Source organism: Esox lucius, chromosome 15 (genome assembly GCF_011004845.1).
Source record: "Esox lucius isolate fEsoLuc1 chromosome 15, fEsoLuc1.pri, whole genome shotgun sequence".
Taxonomy (NCBI): domain Eukaryota; kingdom Metazoa; phylum Chordata; class Actinopteri; order Esociformes; family Esocidae; genus Esox; species Esox lucius.
Window position 1 is genome coordinate 28,127,982 of NC_047583.1, and position 18,850 is coordinate 28,146,831.

Sequence of the window (18,850 nt, forward strand, 5' to 3'; positions counted from 1 at the left end):
GGCCCTAGTTTGTTATTGACTTCTTCCTCTCTCCGTTTCTTTTAATCTTGACTGCACTTTTATTACAGCTAATTCCGCTGACCTTGTCGTTTGCTGGGCCTCACGTCTGCTCTGCTCTACACCAAGGATCTGAGGATCATTATATCTACTAAAAACCAGCTGGGCTATTGTTCGGGAAAATGCCAGCTGTGTGTTTTCATAACCCGTTTTCCTTTTCTCCGCAACACGTCCGTATAAAGGAACAGAGAGGAACAAAGAGCTATATTCTACCATCTTGCAAACACTCTCTACTGCCTCAATGACAGAACTCTTAAACTAGCTGACTATCTGCCTGCGCTGTGAAGTTGGTCTAGAACTCTTTTGCCCACTCACACACTAACATATGAAACACACACTCACACACTAACATATGAAACACACACTCACACACTAACATATGAAACACACACTCACACACTAACATACGAAACACACACTCACACACTAACATATGAAACACACACTCACACACTAACATATGAAACACACACTCACACACTAACATATGAAACACACACTCACTCACTAACATACGAAACACACACTCACACACTAACATATGAAACACACACTCACACACTAACATACGAAACACACACTCACACACTAACATATGAAACACACACTCACACACTAACATATCAAACACACACTCACACACTAACATACGAAACGCACACTCTCACACTAACATATGAAACACACACTTGCACACTAACATATGAAACACACACTCACACACTAACATATGAAACACACACTCACACACTAACATATGAAACACACACTCACACACTAACATATGAAACACACACTCACACACTAACACATGAAACACACACTCACACACTAACACATGAAACACACACTCACACACTAACATAAATGATTATTGTATTTTTACACAGTGTTAGTACATAGGCACAGACCTCCACTTGCTAGAGGGGTTCCGTAATCACCTAATCCAAACATACATCGAGGGAATCTCATTACTGGACCTAACAGTTCAATTTTAGCCTTATCTGGTTTCAATCAGAGCGCCGTTTGGAGCTTGGGGGAAATGTGGTTCCTTTTGTTGAAGACATCTCCGGCGTCTCTGCATCAGCGACGATCAGGGGTTGGCTGTTCGTCTTGTCTGTCAACCCGCTCTGAAAAGCACTGAGGCACTTCTTCCAGTCAACTAACGGTAGATGAGAGAAGGAGAGAGGTTTGGGTGTGTGACATCAGTGAGTCGCCTAAAATGGACGGCCGCCATAGAGGAACTCCCTCTAAACCTGACCCCCCCCAACCCTCGCTCGACTCCCCTGTGCCCACAGCCACATGTAAACGGACATTAAAACGAAACCTGACCCTGGCCCTGGAATCTGTAAGGTGTAGTTTTTTTTGTTTCTTCCAAAGGGGGAGAGTTGAGGAGGGAGGTGAATACAGGGGGGTCAGGGAAAGGTGAGCAGAAAGTGCCCTGGCTGAACCAGACTCAGGACTCTCCTGCAGATAAAAAAAAAACTCCAGAAGTTGGAGTCAGAGATAATCACAGGATCTGGAATTCACAATAACAAAGTGGCCATATATCTACCTGTCTCCGGCCTTCCTCCCAGGGAGGGCCAGGGAGGTCAACCAAATGGCTGCATTCCATCAACACCTCTTTTTCCCTCCACAAGGACTCCCAATGAGGTGTTTGGGAGGATCTGATAGAGCCCCTTCGAAGCAAACCTCCCGTGAGCATATTCGAAGTCTTACCCTGTCCAGGTTCTTGTTGAGACGGGAAGATTCTAACGTTTTTGCATTCGCACGGAGATAGCAGAGGATCAAATGGTCTCTTCTGAACCCCTCTGCCCCGTTTCCTGAGTGGGGCTGGGGAATGGCAGTGCATGGAGCTGACCTGCTGGGCTCACTTAGGATGGGGGCAGTGGAGCCAGGGGTCTAACGGGGGTCGGGTTTAGCGGTGCGGTCGGGATAGGCAGGGATGATTTACATGGCTCTGAGAGAGAGAAAAGGAGGATTTCACTGTGCTCAGACTCCTCCCCGAGGAGTCATGTTGGAGGAGGTGCAGCATTGTGATACTGGCTCTGATTTATCTGTTACGGCTACGCTTTCCTCTCCCCAACGAGCTTCACTGGTCCACTCTTTATTTGCTGCTTGTTGTGATAATTTGCTTTAGTGCAGCTAGGTGCTTTTTGTGTGAACTTCATTTGTACCCGACTAATCTGTAACGGCTTGTGCTTGGACGCTGTTTCAGAGGTGGTTAGGGACGTCTTTGTGACTCTTAGGGAATAATCCCTGGCTCTGGGAATCGTTTGTCTGTTTGCTTCATTTGTTGGGAGTCGGGTCCTCGGCAGAAGAAATTACGTTATGAAAGGGGCAGGCAGAGGTTGCCAATTGAAAATAGGTTATTTCATCAGTTGTAAGTCTTTATAAATAGTCCCAGGTTAGAGAAGAATAAGAATATACTTATGGATTCCCAGAGAGACGCTCAGACTGAAGACTGAAGAACTAACTGCACAAAGAACAGTCAGAAATATTTAGACTGGATCTATTTCATCACTTAAGTTGACTAAAACTGTTAATATCCTTGTTGCCTTTTGAAGTGCAGTGTTTCAGGCAATGCATATCCCTGTCTCTTGCAAAGTACAGTATAATGGTTAGAACTGTAGAATTGCATGGGATATCTCTATTGCTTTATTGATCAACCCCTACAGCAAAAGGAGAGAGAACGTGAAGACATCAGCGTCCGACTCCCTAATTCCCCCTTACGACTACGTTCAAATTACGTATTTGCTTTTCCCGTTCGAAAATCGAAGGCCCCGTAAAAATTTACTTCCAGTAGCTGTGGGAGAAATAAATTTCATACATATTGACAGCAGCCAAACAGAAAAGCTATTGGGCAGCATTTAATTATTGAAGATATTGATCAACATAGTGATTTATTCACAGCCGATCCACTAACTGAGTCCCCTATGGTACAGTAAAGACCTCGTATCGGGCAGTTTGGTCTCAAGTCAAGTAACATAATTTACATGTGCAAAATGTTCACTGTTCTGTGAATAGCCAGGCATGGCACTCACTGTCTGAATGCATGCTATCTACTACAATATAGCACAGCTACTGTAGTTTAACTGAGGTACAGGGCTCTATTTTTTGTATTGGTAGCTCTATCACTGGTGCCACATCAAATTGAATGGAAATATAGAAAAATTGATTCTAATATAGTGTTCAGTGAATGTTAATCACAAAATGTACATTAATGTATAATGGCAAGGTCTGTCTAGTTTTGTGGGAGAGAACTCTGTTGGCTATACTGAGCCTTGTCTGTGGGTAGTTAGTTAGAGCTCTGGTGATTTAATGTTTATGGTGCTCTGCTTTGCAAAGAAGGTGGTTGGCCCTGTCCAGAGATATCTTTGGAAACAGTCTCCCTTGACAGATATTGACGCCACATACAGCCCAGAATTATAAAGGTTTTTGACAGTTGAAGTCATTTTGCATTACAGTGATGTAATATACTTGCATGCTGACCACCATTCCTAAGTCTAAGGATATAAGGGTTAGAGTTAGGGGTTATGTTTAGCATAAAACATTTTTGGTCTTTGTTTTAGAGTTAGGGAACATTTGACTTTTTTGGGGAATCATCAAGATAGTAAAACAAGCATGTGTTTTAGTGTTCTTGAAATCAGCCCAATAACCTACTTTTATTGATAGGATTGTTTCACTGATGAGTGTGTATGGGGCTCCTTGGTGTGAGAGAATAATCCAGAACCACACTTATGAAGACATCAGTTCACAATCCCCAAGCACATCTCTACAGCCCAGACTGGCCACTGTATCTCCTCCGCTATACAGATCCCACCAACTTATCCGTGTACAATCAACGATCTCCAGGAAAATCATTCTCCTCTGTTCCCCAGACCGGGAATGATGAGCAAGTTTGGAAGTCCATTTAACGACAAGGAAGGGACTAAGAGTAAATCTCCAGGTATCGAACTGCAACAACCTTGGCATCTTGTCAATAACCAGTGATCTTGACCTGGCATTCACATGTGCACTGAATCCAAGTGATCTGGCTGTAAGTGGTTTCACTGTCTGGTCTATACAGTACACCCCTCCAAGTCCCTCTCTCTCTAGTCTCTCCAGTCCCTACAACCAAGTCCCCATGCTTTTCGTATTCAAGCCTCAGATGAAGAAGGAACCCTAATTGTCTTTGACTCTGACACTAGCAGCCCACTCACAGTAAGTTGATCTGAGGCCTACACTGCTTCTTTCCCTAAGTTGACACAATTCCCCAAGCGGTAGATTTGAGCTTTGCTTCGGGGAGGTATTCAGACTAAACATTATTTTCACTGTAGTTATGATTCGCCAAGTACTGCAACTAATATCCCCGGTGAGAGTTTGTACTCCGAACGCAACTCGTACAGTATTTCTGTCCAACATTTTCAGGGTGAGCCACTTTGTTTTAAGAACAACGCTCTGCCCAGTCGCTATCGTGTTGCTGCATGATGTAATGAAGCTGAGCTCCGCCAAAAATGTAACGTTAGATAACTCAACATCGAAGTGTACATTTTCCTCCACGATCAGCATTAAGGGTGAATGGATAAAAAAACAACTCTGTTATCAATGACATTACCAGTTCAAATATTGTTAATAGATTAAAAATTCTTTTGTGAAATTTGATGATTACTTCTTGAATTATTTTTGAACTTATTAAGGATTAGTGCTCAAAATTATTGTCGCAAGCACAATGAAAACATTAGGATTTTGTTGTTGTCGATTTGCAATATGCCATTTAGTAGAGAAAATATTGATGTTGACATTTTATTGACAAGGATCTGCATGTGTTTTATGATTCCATAATGCATTTTTAGGATGACCATTCTATGACCGTGGGACTGCAATGTCAGATTATTCCAGCTCATTGGTAAAAATTTTTTAACAAATGTAACGTTATCATGCCTGGCACTGAGGAGAGGAACAAAAAGCTAGAAATTATTTCAAGAAATATACCCTGATAAACCTTTTTAGTTAAGTTGTTGAGTAGTATGGGAAGAACTTTACAATGTAACGTTACAATGACAGCAGCAGTATGGGAAGAACTTTACAATGTAACGTTACAATGACAGCAGCAGTATGGGAAGAACATTACAATGTAACGTTACAATGACAGCAGCAGTATGGGAAGAACGTTACAATGTAACGTTACAATGACAGCAGCAGTATGGGAAGAACGTTACAATGTAACGTTACAATGACAGCAGCAGTATGGGAAGAACGTTACAATGTAATGTTACAATGACAGCAGCAGCATCTTAGAGTCAAGAGAGATCTTAGAGTCAAGGGTTTATATTCCTTCTTTTGTTCTTCTAATGTGTCTTAATAAAAAGGTCATCAAAATCGACGCTAGAAAAAAAAAATGAACATTGAATTTTTTTTTTTTTACAAATAATAAGCAAAACTTTACTGATATAAAGTGTTGGACAGGTAAGTAATGTAAGTAAAATTTTGAATCTATCCAGCCCTGACCACAGTCACATTGATTGGGGGAACATGGATCTGTCTACATATGTAAGTACTACACCACATGATTTATATTAAACATGGTGAATGATACAACTTGCCATAGACACACCATAAATAAAATGTCACTGATTTGTCCAACAGGGGCATTATAGAAGTTGACAGATATTACTGGCCCAATAGGCTCTGTGCACCAGCGTAGTAACGAACTTCCGCTTTTCTCTAGAAGTCTGCATTGCCGTTTCCGGTTTACTTACTAATACTCATCCGCATTAGTAAACACCTAAACTCACAACAAGATGAGTGATGCTGTTGTACGGGAAAAAAAAGAAATAAAATGTACGTGACTCATTTAAGTTTCAAGGTACAAGTGGGGCATAATTTTTATCAGGAGAATGTCCTCTTTTTAATAAAATATGGCTAGCGTCATTCAATGACTTCAAACGTTAGACTAGAAATAGTCAGAAAAAGATTTTTTATATACTTCCACGTAACACAGGTTTAAGCGCAATTAATATCGTATAGGACCAGATGTTCACTTCTTATGCCAGTTGTTATTTTTCTGTTTCGTTGTGAAATGAGGTTACAGTAGTAAAATAAAAGAGGAGACCTGTTTTGGTGCTTTTTTGAGGCTATGGAATTTTAAGCTTAATTCAGGTTAGAAGAGGCTGAATGAAGGTTTGTTTCAATTCACTTGCTATGGGGACACGCTAGCGTTCCAGCTCAGCCAGCGTTCTTTTGGCCGTTTTTGAGGCTAGGGTGAATTTTTATGCGTTATATTGTCCTGCCTAATACTACACTAAAAAGGAACACAACGCTAACTAGCTTAGCCGATAGCCGGCCGGCGCACCACAGTAAACTACTTACCCTTGTAGTTGTGCAGATAACTCGATACGTAGAGTTTGAATCCCTTGAATCCCTTGCTTGTTGGAGCAGGGAACCAGGCATCAACAATTCGATGGACATCACTAATGCTTATTTTAGGCAGGTCTTGGAGACATCTACTAAAAACTGAAATTTTGGGCGACACAGGTGATCGCCTTAAGTAAACCGGAAACTGATATGCCGACATCTGGCTGAAGCGGAACTTCGTCCATACGCTTGTGCACAGAGCCCATTCTGATGAAACTTGGGTGATGGAAGGGTCTTGCCATACATACCCATAATCCCCATCGTTACCATCCTAACCTCCTCACTTCTCCTCTCAATTCTTCATCTCCTCATCCGTCATCATTTTTTCTGTAATCCTGCAGTAGGTGGGGTATCGGGAGTGGAAGGCTGAGACTCCAGGTCGTGTCCCCAGCACAGTTTGAGACCGGAGGGAAGACACAGACACCAGGACCGGAAGAAATGATGAGTGAGAGAGAAGCATAGATTACCACGCTGCAGACAGAAAATGACAGGACAGAGGTGAGAGAGAGAGATCAGAATGCCACAGGTAACAGGGTGGATTCATCATTTTCTGTGTAGATAAATCTGATGGAATGAACGATGTGTTCAGGAAAAATACAGCTCCTGGCAAGGCCATTTTTAGCACCACACACACACACACACACACACACACACACACAGTGATCTCGATAGGCAGGCGGGGGTTAGGCCCAGTATTAACCTGAGCTGCGGGCCTGGCTGAGTTCACTGGTAGTTCCTCCTTCATTCTGCTCTCCTGGGATTCGTTCATGGAGACGGTGTTTAGTGGACCCTGTAGGCGCTGCGTTGTTTAAGCGGAGTAAAGACCTGGCTCTCCTCCAGATTACCTGGCGCTGCAGCCAAAGGTTGGTGATTCTGGGAATCTGAACGTGTGGGTAGGGAGTTGAGTGAAAAATGCTATTTTCAATTCATTTCTGAAATTCACTATGAAGACTGAAGATTTGTATTGTGGTTGGCCTGTTCTTGGTCTTTTGGTAATGTATTTGTCATGTGGTTGTTATATTATATGTGTGTTGGTAATGTAGTCGTCATCTTGTTGGTCTATTCTAGGTCTGTTGGTAATGTAGTCATTAAGTGATTGGTCTGTTCTATGTCTATTGGTCATGTAGTCATCATGTGGTTGGTCAGTTCTAGGTCTATTGGTAATGTAGTCGTCATGTGTTTGGTCTGTTCTAGGTCTGTTGGTAATGTAGTCATCACCCTGTTGGTCTATTCTAGGTCAATTGGTAATGTTGTCATCATGTGGTTGGTCTGCTCTAAGTCTGTTGGTAATGTAGTCGTTGTGTGGTTGGTCTATTCTAGGTCTATTGGTAATGTAGTCATCATGTGGTTGGTCTATTCTAGGTCTATGGGTAATGTATTCATGATGTGGTTGTCCATTCTAGGTCTGTTGGTAATGTTGTCATCTATTGGTAATGTAGTCATCGTGTGGTTTGTCTATTCTAGGTATATTGGTAATCTAGTCATCATGTGATTGGTCTGTTCCAGGTCTATTGGTAATGATGTCGTCATGTGGTTGGTCTGTTCTAGGTCTGTTGGTAATGTAGTCGTTGTGTGGTTGGCCTATTCTAGGTCTGCTGATAATGTGCTAATCACACATGGATGTAAATGGCACATGCACATTTAATCACTGTGTTTATATAACTCAAAATGAAAATAATGGAACCATGAAGGGTTTTAGTGAAAACCCTGCCATTCTAGGGTGTCTATATGGTATTTAGACACTCATACATTTGCCTTGGGTCATACATCACAGTGAGTGAAGGCTGTTAATGGCATACAGAGACGGTTGTGGAAGGGCTCCAGTGAGTCCAGAAGTAGTCGTTCCGCGGCTCTGACTGGGATAGCATTTTACCTGGGCCTGGCCTCCCCTGGGCTCCCTAATGGTACAGTCCACAGGTCCAGAGACAAAGTCTCCTGCTGGGCCTGTCTGCATTCAGTTTATGGAGACGGTGGCCGCTTGATGTCTGCCGACCACTGTTTTTCTTTTCGCTCTCTTTAGCCCGGACTCAATCTATCTCTGTCTCTATCTGCCTCTCTCGCCCTCTCACTGTGTTGTTTGATGATACCCTTGTGAGGACCACGTTTGGCCTTTACCCTGCACGCTGCTCTGGGACCAGCAGCATTTGAAAAAAAGAGAAACGTTCCAGAAATCAGCTGCAAGCCTTGACGTATTGCTGGGCTTTTCCCTCCGTCCCCTACATTTTGGGAATGAGGGAACGTCCCTCATGGGACCCTGACCCCCTTCGGAACCGTCTACTTATTCAGACGGAACTCAAACAATGACGTTCGGTGTGCATGGGGGTGGGGGCAGTGGGTATTTTTAGTGCGGGGCCGCTGGTAGTTTTTCAGGGGCCTCAGGTCCGAGTCCATTTATAGAAGAGGGCAGCGAAAATAAGCATTGCCTTCAGCCTTGCACCATTTCCTTTGCCCCTTGATACCCCTGTCTGTCTGTCTCCATTCACAAACACGTTTTCCCAAACAAACCCTCTATCATTCCTTTTGCCCTTTAGCCCTTATCCAGGGCTATTCAACTAGCAGCCATACATTTTGAAATGGAAAACTTGGAACATTTAGAAATTGTGCTTCGAAACATTAACCAAAAAATTTACTAAGACATCCATGCAAAAGAAGGGTTAAAATTAGATCTTAGTTTCTCATTATCAAGGGGGAGAATCTGCTTTCCTGTAATTGCTGTCAATCAATATCATGTGTTGGAGAATTTACAGCCAATCAGAGATTCACAAACCGACAGGGTCTGTTTTCATTGCTATTTGTTCGTGCAGATGTACTTTGGCTAAAGTAAGCGATGAGTTACAAAAACAGTCAGTCATGGCTATAAACATTTTACGATCAGCGTCTTACTCTCAGCATCATTGTTTCATAATTTTCTGAAAGGCATGTCTGCTGACCATTATGATCTACTTTTAGATGTTGATGTTTGTGGCTAAGCAAGGGAAATACTTTCAAGAGATGTGCAAGAGGAACCAGTAAGCCTGGTTGCTTTTATCAAAATTGCCTCTACAAGAAAGCATACAGCTCAAGAACAGGCTTAATTTGGCACTTAAGGGAGGGAATAAAAATGTTTTTGACATTAACAAAACAATTTATTTATTTTTATCTTTGATTCAAACCACATGCTACATTTCTGTACACTGGGCAATCATTCTCAGTCATCAATAGCACAGATCACCCCAGTGAAGTCGTTTTTTAATGTACTTTGAAGCAATATTTGAAATGTTGAATTTGAATCTTCCCATTGAGGTGATGACCTACTCTCTTTTGGTACAAGTTGCGAAACCCTGCTCAAAAGCTACTTCACTGCAATATTCCATGCATAGATTCATTGTAATTTTATAATAACATGCATATGTTCGTGGACAGTTTTTTTAGGCTCTTTTAAGGAAAGTTAATCCCATGCAGAAAAGTATTGTTTTTAATCTGGCCCTCGTATATTTGAATTGGTTTTGAATAGCTCTAATGATTGTTTCAAGTGAAAAATTAGCTTTTGGACTGACTCCGCCGATTGTACCATGTATATTCCATACATGAATTCCATGAGGCCAGATCCAAGCTAATGACAGGTCAGCCACATTAATAATAAAATTTCTCTGTCCCAACCCACACATAAGCACATGCATGGTTTCACACACACAGATGTTTTCTATCCTTGTGAGGACCCGAAACCCATAAATCCATGTTCCCTGACCCATAATCTTAATCACAACCCTAACACTTACACAAAACATATGACAGGGCCGGGGTGTGGAACCAAACGGGCAAACAGAAAACACTGGCATAAATAGACAAGAGGTAACAGGAACATAGGAGGGGGGGGGGGGGGCAATAGTGAGATAGGTGAAACCAATCAGGGCGTGACACCATATCCTTAACATAACCCTAACTTTAACCTCAATAACCAAACCCTTATCCTTAAACGTCATATAGTGTAATCCATAATGCCTGAACCTAAAATTAACCCCAATTCTAAAACTATGTTTAACCCATAACCTGAAAATCTTTTTTTTCCTCATGGGTACCGATTTTTCAGGTTGCAGCATTTATGTGGGAACTGAAGTTCGACACATCTATACGTAGGCCTGGATCACACACACTCAAAGCACCAGATGTGTTTCAAACCAGACTGGATTCAGCCTGAATTTAATCCACTGGTTGTTTCTGTATTATAAACTTGCCAACATTTTAAACAATATATGACAGTTCAACCCTAAAAATGTCTAATGAAACATTATAATGCTGGACTAAATCCTGTCAGTAGTTAGAAGCCACCCCTCATGCAATCCAAGCGGAGAATTGAAAAAACACACAAAAAACACTTTGTTCAAATATTTCCTGCTGTGACGGAGTCAGGTTCAAGTGGCCGCGCAGTAGTTTGCTTTTCCAGATGAACTTCTAAGCTAGCTACTCAGAGCCTTGCAATGCTGCACAGAGAGTGGTGGGGGGGCTCAGGGACATAGCAGTGAAAGGAAGACAGGGCCTCAAAGAGCAGTGATATAAATCCATCACGCCGCCCATGAGGTCATCAATTCAACATTTCCGCCCATTCGGGCGAGCGGGGGGAGGGGCTAACCAAACAGTGTGTCCCTCCACAGCAGGGCTTAGGCACTCCTCTCTCTGCCTCAACACTGGCTGTGTTTGGGCTAGACCCAGTGAGAGGAGGACATTAAAACATAGTTAATACTTGAAACAGTGGACCATTGTAAGTCTTGGTAAGGCAGGTTGGATGTTCATCATTTTATCAGCTACTAGATGTGTAGGGCTTCTTGTGTCATTTTTCCATCACCTCAGACTCCTCCCTGTTCACGTTTGTCTTAAAGCATTAGAGGTTTTAGATGTTTATCCCCGGATCGACTTCATCAGACCTCCTGAACAACAAACACACGCTTGTCTTCGGAGGAAAAATCAAGCAAATACCCAGGGGTATGTTTGCTAATGGAAACATTTTCCCATATCTAAGCGCATACTTCAGACATTTCCAAGATGTAGTGTTTGGCAGCTGTTTGTTGAGAACAGAAAATGGGTGAAATTCTTTTTGGGGAAATTCAAAGAAAACACAACTGTCACCCCCTATCTTTAGAAGCACCATTCCCTTCCCCTTTCTCCACCCCTTTCCACTGACTCAGTACCATGGATTCTGCTAGCACTCAGAAGCAGGCCGTCGGTGTTGACACAAGATCTACAGGATCAGTGTCTCCCGGGGGCAGATGTTCTTGAGGTCTTCGGGGACGGGAAGGGAGGCGATTCCAGGGATGCCTGGATTGGTGCCGGAACATGCAGGACTAATCAAAGCACCTGTGTTCATTTTGACATAGCTCTGCATATTACATCACCGGAGGGGCCCCAGGGGCGTGGCCGGGCACTTGAATGACATCCTGGACAAACAACCAACACCTCCCCATTTGACCCCGTGGTGACCCAGGAAGTGAACCATCCATCTCTGTCTGCCAGTACCCGGTGCTTCCTTAACATCACAAGTTGAGAGATATTTTTTTTAAAGGGTCACAGATCAGAACGTTCACACAAGGCAAACAGAACCCGTCACGGAGTGCAGCCCAGAATGCTCTCTAATGATTTCATACTTTCATACAACAAGCGATGTCTTGACGGCTGACGGTTGATGATAACAGCCAAGCTGCTCGGCCTATCTTAAAACGATACCACATGCTGGGGTCTGGTTTTTGGGGTCTGGGAAATATTATTTTGAGGCGAGGGCTCATGTACCCTCCAAAGCAAGACCGTACCGCCCCAAAGAGAAGCATAATGTGGAACAGAAGGGCAGCGTTTCGCTCATTGTCCGGTGCATTAACCCCAATCAACTTAGGGATGGCGTCCCGGGGAGAGAGGGCGCTGAGAGAGAAAGAGAGACCAGGGGAGGGGGGAAAAGTAGGGTGATGTAACGAGAGAAAGGGAGAAAAGAGGAGAGCGGTGGAGTAAAGAATAAGAAAAAGGCAGAGGAAGAGAGGTGGAAGGACACAGAAAGAAAGGGAGGGGAGGACAAAGTAGCAGGAGAGCACTCCTCCGCAGGCCCTGAATTCTTGCCACTCTCGCATGATTTACTTCTGATTGGTCGCCTTTTACGATGTGTACTCTGATACTCCTGGGCCCAGAATTATAAATGCTTGAAGGAGTCATTTCTTCCGTCTGCCCCCATATCCCTCCTCCAGACATGTTCTTCTTTCTGGTTTCCTGTCTGCCTTTTGACCTCTGTGGTCGCCACATCTGAACCACTGCTTTTAACATGCTCCTGATCCACACTATACCAGAGTCCCTAGAGGGGAGCAGGCACAGTTTGAGAGAGAACTAGGAGGGTGTTAATGGCCCCCTGCTTCAATGACACATGCATTTCACATTCAGCGTGTAGAGGGGGAAAGTATGCGTGTGTGTGTATGTGTATGTGAATGTGTTAGTGTGTGTGTTTGTGAATGTGTTAGTGTGTGTGTGTTTGCGTGCGTGCCTACAGTGTGTGCCTGTGTGTTATAATCGAGCGGTATGTGTGTAAGGGAAAGTAGGAGTGTTTTTACACTACGATGGTTTAATTTCAATGACCAAGACCTGTTGCCCGATTTGTGTCAAACCTAAATAAACGTATAGCATAAACGGGTGAAAACGTAGATCTTCGCAGATCAGTCACATCTGGGGGTAACGCGTGAAATGTTTTCTGACCGACATTCCCTACGAGTACTGAGGTCTAAAGAAGACGTCTTGATAAACATGTATGTAAGTCTGGTTCTGAAGTCCATGTATAAATAGAATTTGATTGAGAGTGTCATGTTAGTTGCCAGGTAAACAACATCGTGGGTTCATCTAGCTTCCACAACGGGAGTCTGTGTGGTGTCCTCCCCTGTTGCCACTTACTGTGTACCTCTGACCCAGTGACAGTTTCTTGTTGCATGCGTGAACAGAAATATATATTTTCCTAATATTCAAATGGTATTGAAATGAAATTGTTGTTGCAACATTTGTTCTAGTCTAAATAAACTGTAAGGCCTTTTCTGCATTTTAAAGTGTGTTTATGATTCCCATTTCTCAAATGAAACATAGGTTTTAATCAAACAAACATAAGGTTAATACATGTCCTCTGCTGTAAGTTAATAGTCTTCATGCAGAATCCATTATAGTAAACACATTGCTTGTTGGCAATTACATTTAATTGCATAAACATATCAGCCATGAGCTATTACAAGGCCCTGAAGGTATCCATCCACTAGACATGTCTGCTTGTCCTTTAACTGTCTGCCCAAGTCCTCTACTGTCACACCACATGACAGGTAAGTGGTCCTAAAAAGTAAAAAAATAAAAACCTGTCACTTCCTGACATAAAAAAATGCCCTGGACAGTAAAGAGCGGCATGCATATTTATGATTCCACCAAAGCAATGCCCATACACACAGGGCCGGTTCTAGGCATAAGCGACATAAGCGGTGGCGTATAGCCCCGGACCCCTAGGGGGCCTCCAACCGCTAGCGGAGAGGGGGCCCCAAATCAAATTCCTAGAGCCGGCACTTCCCATGCGTCATGCTGCCAGGCATCTGTATCCCGAATGACACCACTAATCTCATACCCTCTGATGCCCCGGTGGCAAAAAAGAGAATGAAGGCGTCTGACATGGAATGCCAAGCCATGTCAGTGTTGGCATAATAAGGGCACTGTATGATCGGAGCCAGCAGAACATAATGTGTCTGATATGCTAATGTCCTGGGGTATGTCGTTTTTTCCTTGACCTGTAAAACATCCAGAGGGGGAATGATTTCCCTAATCTATTCAGTATACAGGGATAGCAATACGGACCTGTTCGTATACGATGATCTCTTGATGGGAATCTGACGGCATGTTCAGACAGATACACTGTAATGGTGAGTTATGAGGTATCAGTCCTACTTAAGTGTCAGTGGGTTGACTTCTATGAATTCAGATGATTACAGGGTGACGTGTCCAGGCATGCCTTTTGACTGGCATTCTGGAAGCTCTGCCAAACCCTAATCCAACAGGAATGGTGTGGATAGAGGCTTGAATAATCCTGTTAGCCCAAGGATAACAGACCCTTTGTTGTTGTAGGGTCGTCATTCTGCTCTAACACCAAGTTTCCCCGAGGTAAACCGGTGTTCAGTGCTAGGCTAATGCTAAATTCCCTCCACCGTCTACAGCAGTGGTTCCCAACTACAGTCCTCAAGTACCCCCAACAATACACATTTTCATTGTAGCCCCAGCCAAGCACAGCTGATTCAACTTGTCAACTAATTATCAGGCTGTCATTTGAGTTGAATTGGGTGTGCTTGTCCAGGGCTACAAAAAACTCTGTGCTGTTGGGGGTACTCGAGGACCGGAGTCGGGAACCACTGATCTATAGTAAGTCCCTCAGTTTAGCACTTTTTCCCTGCTTACATACGTTGGTTTAAAGCTTATCAGTGAATGTGTCTGATTCGCATTATTGCCCCTCACAACGTGTGATATCCCTTTGGCTCCCTGTTGGGATGTACTAGCCACTACGCCACACCTTAGCTCACCTTTTCCTCTCAGTACGTTGGCCTCTTAGTGTTCTGAGGGTACGACTGCCCAGAGGACGTCGTTTGTTTCCATAATTGTGGTTCAGCCCTAAGGCCCCTGGTTTCCCCTGGCATGCCATTCAGGCTTCCTGCTCTCTAGGCCATGAGAACTACCAGCTGAGTGGTCTCACCTTATTTCTCCAGTGTCAGCAGAAAAATCCGACACGCTAAAGCGAATAACTAGGTTCCATAGTACGTTGCCCTTGAATGGTCTCGCTATATAACTCTTAAGCTTTTGTTGTTCACCGTCACATATCAAATTAGCGCTCTTGTACAGATGTTGTTTCTGTCTGAATGGCTACCGGATATCATCGTCTTCCCCTTTTTGCCTGTCATCTATCAATCAGTCTAACTAGTTCTCTATCTACTGTGTCTGTTTACCACAACAGACTTTCTGGTTGTAAAGACATCTTTTAAATTTTTTTAGCTCAGTGGCCTATTACAGATCTTGCTTAGTTTCTCTCTTAAAAAGAAAATGCTGCAGTCGAAGCATAAGTAGCATGGGACAAGAATAATGACAGTCAAAGTTGTATGGAAGGCAGTGAACCCTGACCCATGCCCTTCCTGAGTACTCAAATGCTACCTTGAATGTTTGGCGAAATTCAAACGACCCCTTCCCTGAGGTTAACTAATAACGGTGACATTTGTGAAAGATGCTTCCCGAAATGTAATGTATTGAAAAATGTGTTTCCTGGCTTCCTCATACTTCACATAACCTCGTTGGTCCACTTGGTAATGACATTCTTAGCAGGAGAAAGAGCAGAAATAAACACTGTTTTTTACACAGTTGCGCTCTTCGCGGAGACAGACAGAAACACACAAACAAACACACCATGGATGACAACCTCCAAAGAGCCTTAAGATCCACCTGCATTGCAATGTCTTAATGAGAAGAAAGTAAAAACAGACAGTCTCCTGATGAGGACATCGCCTGCCAAGCAACATCCTATGCAGCTGGTCCTCTTTGAGAAAGGAAGACAACTGGAAACACACACACACAATGGGTTGGGAGGTAATGGATGATAATCAGTTAAAAGTAATCAGACGGTAAAAATGGCCACTGTCTCACATCTGAGACATGAGTGAAGATACAGTAAGTAACATGCCTATAAGTGCGGGTATTGTTCTACCTAGCCTAAAACGGAACACAAACCCACCTAACCTGATGCTACCAAGAACATATTTTATTATTTTCCTCAGGTGTAGTTATTTTTCTGATCTGAGGAAGAACAGATATTGATAGCCAACCTTCTGAAAGAAGTCTGGTTGTGGCAAAAAAGCCCTGTGAATGACTCTTGACAGAATGCTACTTTTTGACTGGTGCAAGGGTGATTATCAATCAGGAACTGCTGCATCGCCCGCTGATGATCCACTCTGGTTTGAGTTGTGGGCAGAGAGGTTATAGATGTTTTGATTTCATAAAGCTTTGTCTGTGAATAACATTCAATTTTAAATGAATATATTTGCTGTTACACCAAGCGATCAAATAACGGGTAAACGTGTTTCTTCTCCAGACTGCCTTCTGCTCTTACACTGATAGACAGTTGCCGGTTATTCCTGTTGTATAATTCATAGTGACCAGCACGTCAAACAAACAACTGAAATGTAGGAACTTATGAAAAAAAAGAATGACCCTTGTGTCAGAGAAAAGACAGTTCAAAAATAAACAATCAATTGCGCACACCAGTTCTACTAAAACCATGCAGAGTGAACTACACATTACCTTTACTGACAACTACTACTTTAAATATATATTTACAACGTCAATTTCACAAGGCCTCCCTGAGGCAATTGCCTCTGCTAGGTCATGGTAAGTCTGGCAGAAGGAAAAATATCAACACAGGAGGAAACACAATGAGAAAACCTTACCTCCGAACTCCATTTTTTTACTACCTGTACAAAATGTGTACAGTAATGTCAAATTTCACTGCAACTGAAAAATGAAAAACATTCTCATTTAAAATGTTATTCCAAAAAATGCACTCAGCTTTGATATTATGGATATGTCAATTTAAAATTGGTTAAGTTTCACGACATGTAGTGTGATGAACTCAAGAAAATATTTTCATCACGCTTTTCGAAATACTGACATTCATGGACCAAAATTACATAAACAATTTTAATAAGTGTCAAAATAGCCTTAAAATAATTAATTGTGTCATTTTTAAAATGTGTTAAATGTAACACAGGTAACTAGTAAATATTAAAGACCTTGCACACGCACACACAGACACACAGGCACAAAACACACAGGCACAAACACACTCACAAACATACAGTCCAAACAAAGCACTTCACACCTTGTACACAATGTTTTATCCATATCGCTTACTTCTTTAGCATATATACCCCTGCCAAAAACCTGAAACTTTATCAATATTCTGACAAACCTTGAAAGTTATGTTGGGTTGTGGTAGGAACCCTGTGTCAGTAATGATGCTTAACCCTAAAATCTATATATGACATGGCCCCATAAGTGTAATGTAGTGTATGGTAAGTCAAAAAACATTCATTTTTCCAGTATTGCTTCTGTCTACAACTACACCTTGGTAGCACTGATAGTCATCTAGGATGATGCAAAGTGATTGACAGCTCCTTTGGAATGCTTGGTGAGACCGTTTCACAGTTCAGTGTCAACGCCGCGATGCATCACACAAATCCCTTCTAATCGCGGCAGCTAGTAAGCCCTACCTGACAGCTTGGAACTCTGGAGGGGATGGACTGTTGACATGTTTTCCAAAACCAGCATGCCCGGCACATTTATTTAGCTTGAAGCCTATTCATAGAAACAGGGAGTGCTGAAAGGATTTTGATTGTCTGGTTAAAGTATTTAATACACAGCAAATGTTTAGGACACTGTCCATGGAGCAGAAACAATACATACATTTTCCTGCATTCTCTGCTAATCAAGCGGATCAAAACAAACTAAGAAAAAAACGAAACACGTGGAAATACTTTTTGGGTGAGTTTTTGGTATGTGGTCGATCTGATTCTGCAAAAAGGATATAATCGAAATATGCGTGTCCTTAATTTACATTGCCAGAGTTTACATATTGGACTTTGTAGCTGAAGCCTAAGTCATTGTGTGACTCTACTAAAGCAATGTCATCACGCTGTCAACCTATACAGTGTAGTGGTAAAACTCTCGAAACATTAATGTTTTCAATGTATTTTAACAGTGTTTCAATATGAACAGTATGAACTACAAGCTGGCAGTTATTACTGGAAAAATACAATATCTTCTTTGTCAGCACTTAAGGTCTATATAATTCTGCCTCAGGATATCCCTTTCCTGAAAGGAAGTATTGTCCATATTGTTTTGTAACTCTCATGCTGCTCATCACAATAACACCTCAAAGCAGCACGCCTCTACTCATTCAGTGGCATGGTTCAGGTCAGAGAATTAAAAATCTTGACCTTTTTTATACGCCCATCCCATTACGGAATCACATTCGAGTATTAACAAAAGTGAAAGGACGTTCAGGTTTTCGTAAATCCCAGGATCCTGAATTACCCTTAAGAGTGCTGTTTCTCCCTTGTTTCTCCCTTGTCAGGTGATTTCCTATGGTGGAGCCTTTGAGGGGTGTGTGATCCATGCATCATGTGGCCTATGCCCTGAGGACAGTGCTGTATCGTCTGACACTGGAGGCCCATCTCGCACATTCTGGTGTGCCCGTGTGTGTGTGTCTGTTTGTGAGTGTGTGTGGGTGTACGTGTCCGTGTGTTATACACCGTCCCCTCCCTTCCCACCGGCCTGTAAAATCAATATCAAGGCCATTTACGTACAGTATCATGGCTTCAACCCAAACTCCGGA